The sequence below is a fragment of the Gadus morhua genome, chromosome 10 (genome assembly GCF_902167405.1).
Source record: "Gadus morhua chromosome 10, gadMor3.0, whole genome shotgun sequence".
NCBI classification, from domain to species: Eukaryota; Metazoa; Chordata; class Actinopteri; order Gadiformes; family Gadidae; genus Gadus; species Gadus morhua.
In genome coordinates this window covers 10,601,413-10,618,577 of record NC_044057.1, presented here as the reverse complement: position 1 = coordinate 10,618,577, position 17,165 = coordinate 10,601,413, and positions in this window count along the sequence as shown.

Below are 17,165 nucleotides of genomic sequence, written 5' to 3'. Positions count from 1 at the left end.
ACTTTGTATTTTGCAGATTGATTCTTCAGTACTGACATTAATGTCAGAGGATAATCTCTCCAAGTACATCCCCCATTATGGGGACAGACTGGCTGCTGTCGCGTTCTGCCGAAGACATTCACAATCTGCCGCAGGAACATCTACACATTCACAACCTGCCGCTGGAACATCTACACAAGGACTTCTAGAAAGAGTAAGAGCAAAGTACTCTTCCCCAGATAGGCCTACTAAGAAGAGACAATTGTCTTGGGGGACATTAAAGGGGAACAAAAATGCAAAGAAAAAACTCAGAAGAGTAGAAATTGGTTGGATTCACTTCTCTGAAAATGAGAATGCCTTTAAACAGGTGCGAACCAAAAGAGGGGGTGGGACCCGGCATGTCTGTGCAACCCTGCAGACAGTTTTGCAACAATCGGAGACCTCCAGTAAGATGCAGAGATACTTTTTTTTCCAAATGTTTCCTGCAAGTCTCTTAAACTGAAAGAATGCGTCCGAGATATGTGTGACTTTGCCAAGAACCAGATTGTCCCAGAGTGTTCAATTCAAGAACTATATGAAAAAAATAAATTAAAGATAATTAGATTATACCTATGCACCAAAAGAACATCACCACGGCAGCAGTCACACGAAGTGGTGCATCAAGAACAAGAAAATCAGACAACAGATGCAGAACCCCATTGATGTCCAGGATGATAGTGAAGTTACATATCAAGAACAAGAAAATCAAACAACCAACACAACAGACGACAACCAAAACAACAGACCAGACCCAGAAACAACAGTTTTAGATGTGCAGAACCTCACCCATGTCCAGGATGATCGTGAAATAACATTTATGGGACAAGCTTCAATGACAGATCCTGTTCTCTTGGAGGACACCTTGCCGTGGGAGGATTCAAAGCCAGTCCTTGTCATTGTTGTGCGTAGGGGTCACTGCCTTGCAGACCTAATGATGGCGTTTGTGGACCCTGAAGTAATGAATAAAGACATTCGTGTGAAAAGGAAACTCCGAAATGGACAGCTGGAAGAAGGTGAGGGCTCGGGTGTACTTAGAGACTGCCTGACAGAATTCTGGGGAGACTTCTACAGCAAATGTACATTGGGCACCAACGTCAAGACACCCTACATTCGGCTGATGGCTGATGCGTGCGTCAGGGTCCAAGGATGAAAGAATAATACGAACATCTTCCTTTTTTGCACAAATGCCATTTGACAAGCACTTGTGGTGCATCCATCTGTATCCGTGAAGTCTCCCAGGTCCTTTCAGCTGCTGAATAATGAAATCTTTTACTTCCCCGAGATCAGCATATACTTTGCGCGTCAAGCCATGCATTTTTAGCAGCCGCATTAGGTGTCTCTTGCTAATTATGACTCCATGCCTAACCGCGAGTGACTTAAGTAGGCCTATTTGATTATAATCCATCCCTAAATTAAAATAAAACGAAATTAATTCTAAGTTTTCCATGTTCTCCAAGTTCTCCAACGTATAGGCCTACAGCCGACAAGCTCCTAGTTTGATCGTGGACACAACATAGGCTACTAATTCGTGGCCACGAATTATTATTTCGTGGCCACAAATTATTTATTTTGTGGCAACAAATTATTATTTCGTGGCCACGAATTATTAATGTGTGGCCACGAATTATTATTTTGTGGGCACGAATTATTAATGTATGGCCACCAATTATTATTGCGTGGTCACGAATTAATAAATATTCACCCGTGTCACCAGAGAGGGCACCGTAGAGTTGTGAAGATTATACAAATAAATATTAAATGCGCTGAATACTCAAATCAAATCTTTAGTGATGGATTGTAAATGCCCTTACTGAAGTACTGTACAATAAGTGCAATTTGGAGGTACCTACTTGTATTTCACTTGAGTATTTAATTAAACCGACTTATCTCCAGATGTTTGCGATAAACTGGAGGATGGCGGTAGAAAATCCTCCTAAATAAATGATTGAAGAGCCCCCCTGGATCGGCTAGGAAAGTCACAGTCACGCTGATTTCAGGTGTTTTTAAAATGCGTGCGGCTCTCCCAGGAAAGCCACGCAACGGAATATATATATAATATTGTAATGTCATATTGAGAACATTTAGATCGGGGGACACGCAACAATGGGGGGATGTGGACACCCCCGAATATTGACGGCTATTTCGCACACTGCCATCACAATTATAGGCTAACATAACACTGTACTAGACACAAATGTATTTTCCACTAGCTAGTGGTGGTCATTACATTGTAGTGAAACTAGTAAAGACAACACAGCTTTATGTTACGGCGAGACATGGAGGCACTGCAGCTCTCGACAATGCGTTACTTTAGTCTGGTATTTCTCTTCACTGATTGGTTAGACAGCCTTCAAACTTAGTGGTCAAGCAAAAAAGAGGGAGGGGCTCGTTCTGCATGCATAATAGCTGGAGTGAACATTGGCGTCAGTTTGGTTTGAAATGTGCTGGGGACAGAGACGCATTCGGAAGCAGGGGCGGCTGGTGTATAGGGGCGATTTGGGCGACGCACTACCAACTGGGAGAAAGAGGATTTTTTTTATAACAAATTCTATCACAGCAAAAGTAGTTTTTAGTGTTCTAGACATATTATCTGTCATTGTCCAATCAGAATCGTCAGATTGAAGTCGAGTTTCAAATGGTCCAGCCTCTCTGGGCGAATTCATTGACGTGGAAAATCGCCCAAGGATTCTCCGTTGACTTTCATGTTAAAACTTATTTTTTTCGGAAAATGAGCCTTCAATGCATTTTCAATGGGTATTTGGGACTCGCCCTAACATGTTTTTGTCATACGTAACTGGGCAAGGAGCTCGAAGGGGATATCTTCGATCAAGTCACTTGGTAAGTTCAATATGGCTGCTGATGGGGGGCTTCCGGTGGCCCGGCAACTAGAATGGCAGCATAGAAAGGAGCTCCTGCATCGACATAAATAATACCCCGTAATTCAAGTTCTTAACACGGCTAAAGTGAGTTAAACTCAAAGAATGATGGGTGGGGGTAAAAAGAAAAAGGAGGGAGCCAGGTCTCAGAGTCAAACCGACCGAGAAACTCGAAACAACGGCAATGCTAGCAGTAGCGAAACTTGCAGTGAAAATGGCGACGACACGGAGGATGAGACTGCACCTGCCACACTCAGCTCCATGAGGAGAGTGGTGAGTGAGGTGGTAGCCGCTGGAATGCAGGATCTTAAATCAGAAATGAAAAAAGAACTGTCGCAAGTAAGAACAAGCTTTAAAGAAGACATGAAAAAGCAACTGAACGAGCTGACTACCGAAATTAACCAACAAGTGAGTGCCGCTACCGGCAAAATAGAGGAGGTGGCGGAACGACTGGGAGAAATTGAGAAGAACATGACAGGGAAGGAGAAATGGGACATTGGCGTTAAAGACACTCTTATCCAACTGCTTGATAATCAAAAGTTTCTCCAGTAGAAGATAACGGACTTGGAAGGGCGCTCAAGGGGTAACAACATAAGGATTTATGGCATCCCCGAAAACGCAGAGGGCTCTTCTATGCTACGGTATGTGGAACATATGATTCTGACTGAACTGGGGGACAAAGTGGGCCTCCGCGGAGAGGGGAGTCTGGGAATTGAGAGAGCACACAGGTCGCTCGGCCCACAGCCACCTGCGGGCGCGCCCCCGTGCTCTACAGTGCTACGGTTCCTACATAGCAGCGAGAACGTATTCTCAGCAGGGGGTGCTGGGAAAAAAAAAACTCAGCCTGCACTACACTCGCAACTCGTTACATTGATAAAAAAAGATGTATAGCAGCGCAGCTCAATTACACCAGTGCATGCGCGCACAGTTGAAAATCGATCGTTCACATCCAGCTGCTCACAGAACAAGTTTAGCGCACCACCGCTACCCTCACACTTTTTCATATAACCTTTTTTCAGCACTAGGTCATATGAGCATTAAATAAATGCTGCGTCTCAAAATGCCTTGGACAGCAGCGAGGATGACTCGCTTTGCCACGGGCCGAAACAGTTCGGAGCGACCACAGCCAGAGCGAACACAGCGGGGCAGAGGAGTGTCAGGAATAGTCTTTGGTGTACACATCAGTACGGCCTATTTGCACTACTGTTTAGTGGCAATGCAGTGTTTTATTCGATGCCTTTTTATTTTCGTATATTATTTCAATGAATACAATTTATTTATTCATAAAAACCGGATCTGGTCTTCAAATCTTTTTTCCAAATATAGGTCGTCTTACAATGGGGTTTGTGTTTATATTCGGACCAATACGGTACAGCGGGCGCTCACATGACGTTAAGCATTTCCTGGTGTATAATGTGACGCTTCAGAACCTAAAATCCCGTTTCTCCCCGTTGACACGACAACACATAACCGGCGTTTTCAGAAATCTCCACTTTGGCCGGAGTTTTTAGAAATGATCGTTTTCTGTGATAAGACAGGGCCTCGGACAGGGGGTGTTGCAGCACCCCCAGCACCCCTACTTCCCGCGGTACTGGGTGCAACTTACAGCTGAATGTAGTGCCATGTTGTTAAACGAAAACCTACGCTAGCCTGGCTCGCTCTCGCGCATCTCTGTTCGCGCTCGTGCATGATTGCGCGTCCAGGTACTTGGAATGGGTGGAGTCAGAGTCAGCGTTGAAGGAGAGGGGGTAGGACCATTTGAGTTGTGTATTTTCAAAATCTGCTGGCGTTTCGCAAATCACCTACCCAACCTTTAAGGAGAAAATCCTCCTCGCTGCATGGAAGAAACCCATCTGTGTTCAAGAAAAGCGAGTGTACTTTGACCACGATTACGCCGAGAATGTACAGGAGAGGAGGAAAGAGTACACTCCCATCAAAAAAGTGCTCAAAGAAAAAAGGATCCGCTTCAAAACTCAGCTGACGAGGATGCGCGTGCACTTCGATTCAGGCACGGTCACGTACAGCAACGCCGAGGATGCCGCGGAGGATTTAAAGAGACGTGGATTCACAGTGGGTCCGCTATCGTTAAGAAGATCCAAAGACATCACCGTGGAGACCATCAATAAACTTCTACCGTGGAGTACAGCAGGGACTCGGCGAGAAGGGAACGCGCATAACTGTCAGGAGAGCGCACGCGAGAAGCTGAAGGTGTTTCAGAGGCCAGCCAGCATGCCATAATAATGGATGAGTAATTTTCTCCGCCCCTTCCTCATAGAGATATGTTAATCTATCTAAGTTCATGGTTCTTAAGCAATCAATACCTTCATTTAATGTTACAATAAGCTAAATAAGCTATAAACATAAAGGCACAGTAAAGACTCATGTGGAACCTGTGACCTCCCTTAAATACAAGTTATTATAGCAGTGGTTCGATGCAGCTGACCTTCATAATAGGCCACCACTTTTTTCAGTGTTTTTTTTTCTCATATTTTATTTCCTAAGTTTGCTGAGGGGCCCCACTTAGTGGCATTCCCCCCTCAACCTAAAGAGGTTTCAAGAGAACCTCCGAAATGGAAGACCTGTTCTGTAAGTTTATCACATGTTCAGTGAATGTTATATCTTGTGTTGTTTGTGCTGTGAGGGCTTTGACTGAATTCTTAAAGGTACAAGAAAACATGTTTATGGTGACTAATGTGAATGCAGTATTATAATATACAGTCTTGGAATGTGAATGGCATAAACAATCCCATCAAAAGGAGCAAAATAGTTGCAAAGTTGAAACGAGAAAAAATTAATATAGTTTTTCTGCAGGAAACGCATCTGTCTGCTATAGAACATGAGAAATTTAAGAAAATTGGATTTAGAAATACCTTTTTCTCCTCACACAGGACAGGAAAGAAAAGGGGAGTAGCCATTCTTATTATTCTGTTTGTTTTGAATTGATCGCAGAACAAGACAAAGAGGGTAGATTTGTTCTAGTCAGGGGAAAAATAGAGCAGGAAGAAGTTACTCTGTGTAACGTATATGCACCCCCTGGTAGCAGCATCTCTTTCTTCAGGGAGGTATTTAACCTCATTGCTGCAGAAACATGTGGCACATGTCTATGTGCAGGGGACTTTAATTTACTTCTTAATCCTAAATTAGACACAACAAATCGAGTGAGAAGAAAGAATCTCTTAGAAAAACAAATAAATAAAATTCTGCAAGACCTTGGACTAATAGATATTTGGAGATATTTACACAAACACGATAGTGATTTTACCTTTTACTCTGCAAGGCATAATATATACTCTAGAATCGATTATATCTTCATGTTTAGCAGAGATTTCCATAAGGTGAAAGATTGCACAATTGGACAGAGAGATATTTCTGATCACTCAGGTTTAACTTTGAAATTTACTTTAGATAGAAATCCTAAAACTACTTTATGGAGGCTGAATACTGGTTTATTAAATAGTAATTCCTTTAAAACTGAAATGGCCAAGGAAGTAGAAACCTATTTAGAACATAATGATAATGGAGAAGTCAGTCCTGCAATTCTATGGGATGCAGCAAAAGCATTTCTTAGAGGAAAAATCATCGCTAAGTGTGCTAGGCTAAAAAAGATCAGAGATAAAAAGCTGTCAGACTTGCAGAAGCAATTAAAAAATCTTGAGCAACTTCATACTACTAACAACGACCCCTCTTTACGTGAGCAAATGAGGCCTGTTAAGCAGGAGATAGACAAAATTCTTAGTGAGGAAATTGAAAAAAAAATGAAATTTTTGAAACAGCGATATTATGAGGCAGGGCCTAAAGCGTCTAAAATGCTTGCATGGAGAATTAGAAAACAGCAAGCAGAAAACTCAATTCACAAAATTAGGGATCCTATCACAAATAAGGTAACTACTAAATTAGAGAAAATTCAGAGTGCATTTGAAAAATATTACAGATTACTATATACACAGCCAGACAAATCAGACAGACTTACAATTCAAACATTTCTCTCTTCTTTAGATCTCCCCTCAATAGGTAAAAACCAAAACGAGGAGTTAATTTGTGAAATCTCAAGTGAGGAAATAGATAATGGAATCTCAAATCTTAGAGCCAATAAATCACCAGGCTGTGACGGATTTCCTCCGGAGTGGTATAAGTGCATGAAAAAACTCTTGGTTCCTTTACTGAAGGCTTCTTTCAACTACACTCTCAGGGGTGGGGCTCTCCCGCCATCTTGGAGCGAGGCATTTATTTCAGTAATACCAAAGGAGGGAAAAGACAAAATGGACTGCAAAGGGTATAGACCAATAAGTGTCTTAAACATAGACTATAAACTGTACGCAGCTATATTGGCTAAAAGATTAAACACAATAATGCCTTCCTTGATAAATGAGGACCAAACAGGTTTTTATAAGTAATAGGCAAACACACGATAATATTAGAAGAGCCCTAAACATTATTAATCAAATTACAAAAGGAACATCAAGCGCAGTCCTTCTCAGCCTTGATGCCGAGAAGGCATTTGATTCGGTAGGATGGGATTTCTTATTTCAAGTTATGGAAAGATTTGGTTTTAGTGATTCATTTATACAATGCATAAGAATGCTGTACTCCTCCCCAACAGCGAGGATAAAAGTTAATGGGAGCCTTTCGAATCAAATAATGCTACAACGAGGATGTAGGCAAGGTTGCCCATTAAGTCTACTTTTTAATTTTTTTATCGAGCCCCTTGCCCAGGCTATCAGAGAAGAGACTGCTCTGGAGGGTATAGATGTGGGAAGTGTAGAGAACAACATTTTTCTATATGCGGACGACGTCCTTGTCACAATTAAAAATCCTGAATCTGGTATCCCATTGCTTATGAACATCCTGGGAACGTATGGGCAATATTCTGGTTATACACTGAATGTACAAAAAACCCAAGTCTTGACCTTTCATTTTACGCCCTCAAAGCAATTGATGGACAGGCACCAATTTAATTGGCACCAATCACAACTTAAATATCTTGGTGTCTCACTGACAAAAGACCTTTCACAATTATATGATGTTAATTATAAACAGATAAATAAGAAAATATATGATGATCTGGGCAGGTGGAGCTTGCTCCCCCTCGACCTCGGCAGTAAAATTCGGACAATCAAAATGAATATTCTCCCAAGATTATTGTACTTATTTTCAGCACTTCCAATAGAGATTCCTGCAAAACAATTCAGAGAGTGGGATAAACATTTTTCAGGATTTATTTGGAACAATAAACGACCAAGGGTGAGATACTCAACATTACAACAGCCGGGGGAGAGGGGTGGCATGGCCCTGCCTTGTCTTAAAGATTACTATCTGTCAGCTCAGCTGAGGTATCTTGTATGTTGGTGTAACCCATCTTATGAAGCTAGGTGGAAAGATATTGAGCTATCTTTAATTGAAATACCTATCCAGTCAGTTCTGGGTCGCCCTGGCAGGTTTAATGATGTTCACCAGCTACATAATCATTGTACTAGTTTCTCTCTGAAAATGTGGTCAGATGTAGTAAAGAAATATCAGCTCTGTAGAGAAATTGGAGTGTTGAGCTGGCCTGCATTCCATCCACACTTCCCTCCAGCTTTACAGGACCATAGGTACAAACAATGGACTAAGCGAGGAATCACCTCCTTCTGTAGGATAATAAAGAACGGAAACCTAAAATCTTTTGAGGATTTGCGTCAATCTTATGAGTTGGGTAAAGAAGATTTTTATCGTTACTTACAGATCCGCCACTTTTTTCTGAAAACAATAAAGACCCCTAATTTAACTGAACCCTCGAAAATAATTCAAATTTTTATAGAAGCTTATGATTCCAAAAGTACCAAAGGTATCACTGGAAAACTATACAAAAGCTTTACTTTATTGAATAAAAACTCAACAGATTATTTCAGACAGCGCTGGGAAAAAGAGGCTAATATAGTAATTCCAGAAGAAACGTGGCTTCAAATTTGGAAAAATCAATCCACTTCCACAAACTCTTATTTCTGGCGAGATTTTTGTTGGAAGAATTTGATACGATTTTTTATTACCCCTAACCAGACATCAAAATTTTGCGGTACGCAGGTTTCCTGCTGGAGGGAGTGTGGTGGGATTTCTGCAGATTATGTTCATGTTTTTTGGTCTTGTCCTTGTATTATACCTTTTTGGAGGGAAGTGAGAGAGTTAATTGTGGAGACTCTGGACATAATATTTGACTTTTCTTTTAACTGTTTATATCTTGGAGAACTCCCTGAAGGTCTCAGTAAAGGAGACACTTACCTCCTGAAGATTTTCATGGTTGCAAGTAAAAAAGCAATTACTAAATGCTGGCTCCAGAAGAATCCTCCTACCATGAGACACTTAACAAACATTATAAACTCTATCCAGGCAATGGAGAATTTGACTTTTGTGCTGCGGCTTCAAAAGGATAAAGGAGAGGAGTATTGGAAAAAATGGGATCGCTACAAACATAAAGACTCCTGATTCTATTTCACTCCATTCCAATGTGAGAAATATTTGTATTGTGTATTGCACCTATGCTTTTCTTTTTTGTACCGGCTTCCAAATGTGTGTACTGTCATGTCCTAGCCCTCTTTTGTTTGTTTGTTTGCTTGTTTGTTGTTCACATATATAAAACGAAAAATAAAGTATAAAAAAAAAATATATATATATGGCTGCTGATGTGTGCAATTCCGTTGCGTCTCTGAAAGAAGTTTCTTCTAGTCGACGATCCAATTCAGATAAATTGGCATAAAAACAATCAGGACCTCCAAGACCAAAATTAACTAGAACTGCAAGCAGTTATGCAGGGGTCCAAGAAGTGTGCATTTCGCCGGCACAACGCGACAAGAAATGTGCGTTTCGCCGGCACAACGCGAAGCATGTGTTCAAAACGCTACCCTGAACCTGTGGATACAAAGGATTTGACTGTGGTAGGAGTAGCGAGAAGTCAGTGTAGCGTTTTCGCGGCGAAATTTTGCAGAAGATATACAATTTCCTCGTTTATTGCGCCCCCTAATGGCGAAATTTTCCGATTTTTTTTATCGAACGACATTAAGGTTAGCACCAACATGTGTGTACAATTTGGACTCGATCCGATGTCTGATTTTTTATTATTTTGGATTTTTCACGTCTAATTTAGCTAATAAACCAATATTCAAAACGCTACCGTTTCGTCGTCGAAGGTCGCATCAAAAAAGTGTTTGATAATTTCTCTGCGTGTGCGTCTAAAGATGTCGTGTGCAAAGTTTGGTGTTGATTGGTCAAGAAATGTTCAGTTCAGTTCAGTTTTGCGGTTTTCGCGATTTTGCGAAAAATATTCATAGACGCAAATGGGCGTGGCCTAGGCCAAAAGATGCAGCAGACTCCAGTGCATATGTGGGTACAAGTTTTTGACTGTGGGAGGTTCGGTGTGGGAGTTATAGCCCCAAACGCGTATTCCTTGGTATAGCGCCACCTAGGGACCGGCGTGTCTGGATTTGGTTATCTGAGTAGCGGTGCCGGACCTGGTTCTAGTCATGTAATTGGCGTGTGTGCACCATTTACGGTTTGGGCTGTAGTCCCACTTTCAAGGCGGGAAGTATAAGAAAAATCCTTACAAAAACAATAGGGATCCAACCTGTTGGCTTGGACCCCTAATAAAAAAGCGGTCGCACGTCGACATTCTGTACCAGAAGCTCCAGAAGAAGGAAATTGATGCAGTCTTCATCAAAAGAGCCCTCGAGAGCTTCACAAGCAGTGTGCAGACCATTAGGTAAGATAACATTTATATTATTTGATCCATCTCAAAGCAAAGCTTTGTTATGAGAACATATGCATGAAAGGAGACTGTATTTGTGTCCTTTTTTATAATATATTGCCAGTGGTGTAATCTAGCATGCTTTACTCTGTGCTGGACATCCTGGTTAGGCGAGGCACAATGGATAGCTTAAAAAACAGTGTTTAACACTAACATTATGCATCCCTGCCAAATGTAAGTGGGTATACTCATCATGCCTTCCAACCCAGTCGCCAAGAAAAAACGTTGACGGTGTACGTTTCCATGAACACTGGATACGTATCATTTCAACGTAAAAAATAGTGTGTTATACCTACAGTATCCACGTGTGCCGCTGTGGAGGCGGGTTTCGGGGTTTGGGTTTCACGGCTTTCGCGGCAAATTGTGGACACGATTACTTAGGGGGGGGGGGGGGGGGGGGGGAGACTGTTGTTGACCGGAGAGGGGGGGGGGGGGGGGGAGACTGTTGTTGACCGGGGGGGGGAAACTGTTGTTGACGGGGAGGGGGGGGGGGGGGGAGACACGTTTGTTGAGGGGGGGGGGGGGGGGGGGGGGGGGGGGGGACACACGATTGTAGGGGGGGGGGGGGGGGGGACACGTTAGTTGAAGGGGGGGGGAGGGGGACACGTTTGTTGAGGGGGGGGGAGACACGTTTGTAGGGGGCGGGCACGCTCGACAACGAGAGTTGGTTTTTATTGAACGCTCGACAACGAGAGTTGGTTTTTATTGAACGAGACTTCAACACGGAACAGCTGCACGAAACGATGGTCACGTCACTCTCGGTGACGGTGTCGACAATAATGAACACACGAACAATGTTAATAGAACAACACACAACCACATAACATCCCGAACCCATTAACCCCACTTAATCCTAACAACAAAACAAGTTAACAAAAGCCCCATTTGTCAACTGAGAACCCCAATTCCCAGAATCCCCCGCGGCTCCGGAACACGGCTTAGCTTATATTAATCTTTATTATCTGAATGGGAAATGCAATATTTTAGGACAGATACACCATTAAATGCGTTTCTAATGACATTTCTAGCGAGAAATTTACATTTTCCTTACATAATCTTCAGTCAGTGAATGTGTATGATCTTTATTAATCTATAATATCTGAATGGGAAATGCAATATTTTAGGACCGATTCGCTCGCATGTTTCAACGACGTCAGGTTGCTTTCGCTAAACTAGCAGCTCACGTGCTTCCTGCGTTTGTGTTATTAAACTGTTACTTTATGTAACTTTTAATGATATGATCTTGTTAGAAACACTGATCTGAAACACTGATATCTGAGAGCCAACCCAGTCGCCAAAAGCATACCTACGTTGACAGTGTACGTTTCGTGAACACTGGATTACGTCGCATTTCAACATAAAATAGCGTGTTATACACACACACAAACGCACGCACACGCACAGACACACACACACAAGCACACACAAGCACACACACGCACGCACAGACACACAGAGACAGACAGACACACACACACACACACACAAAAAGCGAGACCTAATGGTTCAGAATGTGGTGGAAAAAAAGTTTTTGAGATAGGAAGGTCCTACCGCCCTGAAATTTGAATACCATATTCTAGGGCCTAACTGGGACCCCCGCACCGAAACTTGGCCCGGTCGGACCCCGAGTGCATGAAGGGGGGGCCTGGACTTTCATAATCTTCGCTCTGTAAATGTAAAGGATGTTTGGTCGGATGTTACGACGAAGAATCATAATGTGAATGGGAATATTCTATAAATCTCTTGATATCATCTTTCGTCTCAACACTTCTGCTGCAGCCACTTAAAGTCTCACTCCGAGAACCTTAAAATATTAATCAATCCATTAGAAGTATGAAAATATCTTCCCGGTGGTGCAACAGAGCAAACAAGGTGTCCTTTGACATCTACGTTTCGAGACGATTGCAACAGTGCCACACATGATCATATTTGAATATGTTTCGGGGTAGTAATTAGCTGTTGATTTTGGAGGCCTTTATCAATAATGACCAGCTATAGATTTGCTTCCCGATCGAGATTTTTGACAAATTACATGTTAATTAGCATCTACACGTTAAGCTGAGTCCAATGAGATCAAGCTCGGCCTCTTGCTACACCGAGATCATGTCCTAGACCTAGGTGTACCATGTAAAATACATGTTACCATTAGCTAGAGTGTCGTTCTTGGTGTCATTGGACTCAGCTCAACGTGTAGATGCTAAATAACATGTCATTTGTGACAAATCTTTATCGGGAAGCAAATCAATAGCTGCTCAGTATTGATTAAGGCCTCCAATTTCGACAGCTAATTACTACCATCAGCTAATATGCTCATGTGTGGCACCGTTGCAATCGCCTGGAAGCGTAGATGTTGAAGGACACCTTGTTCGTCCTCTTACGCCACCGGGAAGATATTTACATGCTTCTGATTGACTAATGAATTGATTCAGCTATTCCCCCAGAAGTCTGGGGTCAAAAGGTCAAAAGGAGACGGCACCACGCTGGGGTGGATCCAGATCTCGGGCAACAGCGCAGGGTTGCCAGGTCCTGCAAAAAACGTGCCCCCCACATACCGTTCAAAATCCACCCAAAATGTCCTAGAAGCATCCCAAATAAAAAATGATATTATTGGCCATTTTGGCCAACGTTTTGAAAGTAATAATATTTGAGGGAATATTTTTTTGTTGTTGTTTTAGCAGCGAAATGCACCGTGTGCGTGTGTGCGTGTGTGTGTGTGTGTGTGTCTGTGTCTGTGTGTCTGTGCGTGCGTGTGTGTGCTTGTGTGTGCTTGTGTGTGTGTGTGTCTGTGCGTGTGCATGCGTGTGTGTGTGTGTGTATAACACGCTATTTTATGTTGAAATGCGACGTAATCCAGTGTTCACGAAACGTAGACTGTCAACGTAGGTATGCTTTTGGCGACTGGGTTGGCTCTCAGATATACGTGTTTCTAACAAGATGATATCAAAAAGTAACAGTTTAATAACACAAACGCAGGAAGCACGTGAGCTGCTAGTTTAGCGAAAGCAACCTGACGTCGTTGAAACATGCGAGCGAGCCGATCAAATCCTAATAACTATAAAACTACAGATCAGACACAATCACTGACTGAAGATTATGCAAGTAAAAAGTATATTTCTCGCTAGAAATGTTATTAGAAACACGTTTAACGGTGAATCGGTCCTAAAATATTGCATTTCCCATTCAGATAATAAAGATTAATAAAGATCATACACATTCACTGACTGAAGATTATGTAAGGAAAATGTACATTTCTCACTAGAAATGTCATTAGAAACGCGTTTAATGGTGTATCTGTCCTAAAATATTGCATTTCCCATTCAGATAATAAAGATTAATATAAGCTACGCCGTGTTCCGGAGCCGCAGGGGATTCTGGGAATTGGGGTTCTCAGTTGACAAATGGGGCTTTTGTTAACTTGTTTTGTTGTTAGGATTAAGTGGGGTTAATGGGTTCGGGATGTTACAAGGTTGTGTGTTGTTCTATTAACATTGTTCGTGTGTTCATTATTGTCGACACCGTCACCGAGAGTGACGTGACCATCATTTCGTGCAGCTGTTCCGTGTTGAAGTCTCGTTCAATAAAAACCAACTCTCGTTGTCGAGCGTTCAATAAAAACCAACTCTCGTTGTCGAGCGTGCCCCCCCCCTACAAACTTCTCTCCCCCCCCTCAACAAACGTGTCCCCCCCCCCCCCCCCCCCCCCCCCCTCCTTCAACTAACGTGTCCCCCCCCCCCCCCCCCCACCCCTACAATCGTGTGTCGTCCCCCCCCCCTCAACAAACGTGTCTCCCCCCCCCCCCCCCCTCCCCGGTCAACAACAGTCTCCCCCCCCCCCCCCCTAAACAATCGTGTCCACAATTTGCCGCGAAAGCCGTGAAACCCAAACCCCGAAACCCGCCTCCACAGCGGCACACGTGGATACTGTAGGTATAACACGCTATTTTTTACGTTGAAATGCTACGTATCCAGTGCTCATGGAAACGTACACCGTCTACGTTTTTTCTTGGCGACTGGGTTGTGCCTTCAGTGTGTCTTGAACAACCACACATAAAAGTTTGCCCACATTATATTGATATTTTATCGTATTTGTCTAAATGCATACCTGACTGTAGATAGATTTATGAGTGAAGTTACCAAAATAATAGATAAAAAACAGTGTTTAACAATAACATTATGCATTCCTGCCCATTTTAAGTGAGTATGCTGACATCTTTTTACTGGATAAAGTGTGGACATGTGCATCACGTAGACTACAGTACTGTACACAGCCTAACAAACACATTATTGGTTTGTTTGCATTTGGAGACTCTGACCAGCTGCAAGAGCCATCAGGAACAGACCAAGGACGGCTTTGACAGAAGAGGCGAAGCAGAGGCTGTCTGAAGAGGTCTGCGACACATCCTGGCTCACACCAAAGCAAGGTTCTCTTTCACTGGTCACCTTGTGAGTGCTACCTTAGTACAAGGAAATATGTTTGAAAGGTACTGCGATTAATTTCCTGCTGACGCTCTGAATGCCACTGTGAAGGCATATCCCACGCTGAACAAGGCAAAGCTCAAGACGGAACTGTCTCTGATCTATGAGAATCCTGAATCTAGTGTGCAGCTTCTGTGTGCATATTGTCTGTAGGTCTCTGCATACCTATGGTGGCATCATACCTTCAGTGTGCATATTGTATAATAGTTCTCTGCAAACCTATGGTGGCATCATGCCTTCAGTATGCATATTGTATGTAGTTCTCTGCAAACCAATGGTGGCATCATGCCTTCAGTGTGCATAATGTATGTAGTTCTCTGCAAACCTTTGGTGGCATCATGCCTTCAGTGTGCATAATGTATATAGTTCTCTGCAAACCTATGGTGGCATCATGCCTTCAGTATGCATATTGTATGTAGTTCTCTGCAAACCTATGGTGGCATCATGCCTTCAGTGTGCATAATGCAGGGCTCTCAAGTTTTGAACTGAGTTCAGAGTGAGATTTTGTCGGCGGGGGGGGGGGGGGGGGGGTATGCACATTTGCATACAAATGTGTACACAGACATGGTGACTAATGTATAATAGTAAGCATTATTGGCCCTTAACACTAATATTCAGAAACAACACTGCCTCAAAAGGCTTAAGCAAAACCAGTAGAGGCATATACTTTCCCCTGAACTTTTAAACGTTGCAAACGTGCAAAAACATAATTATATATTTATGTGGCATTCAGTCCAATGCTTAAAATATATCTGTGGCATTCAGGCCAATGCTGTGGTAAAGTGTGTAAAGTATGACCGTGTTTCTTTCTGTTCAATAGATAGAACTTTATCAATTCCCTGTAGGAGAAATGTGTTAATGTTTGTCCCTATAAAACAATAATGGTAAAAAAGGCAACACTAAGGGCGCTAACCTGGTAATTTCTCTGCGTGAGAAATACGAAGTGTGGCGTGTGAGCGTGTGCTTGGGTTGAATTGCGTGTGTCTCACGCCGAATGCGTGAGACTTGAGAGCCCTGTTAATAATGTATGTAGTTCTCTGCAAACCTATGGTGGCATCATGCCTTCAGTGTGCATAATGTATGTAGTTCTCTGCAAACCTATGGTGGCATCATTCCTTCAGTGTGTCTTGAATAACCACACAAAAAAGGTTGCACATATTATATTGATATTTTATCGTATTTGTCTAAATGCATACTTGACTGTAGATAGATTTATGAGTGAAGTTACCAACACAATAGATTGGCCGTAACACCCTCACCCCTTTTAGAATCACATTCTCACTCACTCACTCATTCACTCACTCACTGTCACTCACATAGAGGCAGAGAGAGAATGTTAATTTGTGTAGAATTCCCAATTATTATTGATGTATTTGCACTTTTAATCTTGCTGAATTCTACAAGGCAAATAAATTAAGTTTAAACTTAGTTCACCGGCTCCATTTGTCTTTGTAAGGAAATGTTCTATTTTGTCTTTATTATTTTGTCAGAATGCAGAATTTGTCTTAATTTGTATGGGAAAATCCCAAAAAATCTTCAGAGGGAGGATGCCCCCAGACCCCCCTACAGGGGTTTGGTTTACAAACTTTCAGCCCCCCCTAAAATAAAATTCACCAGCCACCACGTTCGGAAGTGCATTTTTAGAAGTGCTGGGTACAATGAGGATGCACTCCTTTTTCTCTCTTTAGTGCCGGTAATGAAAGGTTCTGAAAGACGGCATAACCATGTAATTACTAAGGAATAAAATGCATACAAAATCTGTCTGGCACGTTTTATGAAGAAAACGTTTTCAAAAAGCATCGGACATATGACCCACTATGTTCTGCTCCATGTATCCAATATTGACAACGTGACATGATATGGCTAAGCTAACAACATAAACAAGAGGAGCTAGGAAAGGAATTTAACTGTGTGTTTAAATTCAGAAGGGCCAAAGGTGTGGCTACACACAGCACTACAAAAGTCGTCAAGATTGAAAAAGAAAAAAATATTTGTTGCACAGCTGAACGCTGTATCACATCA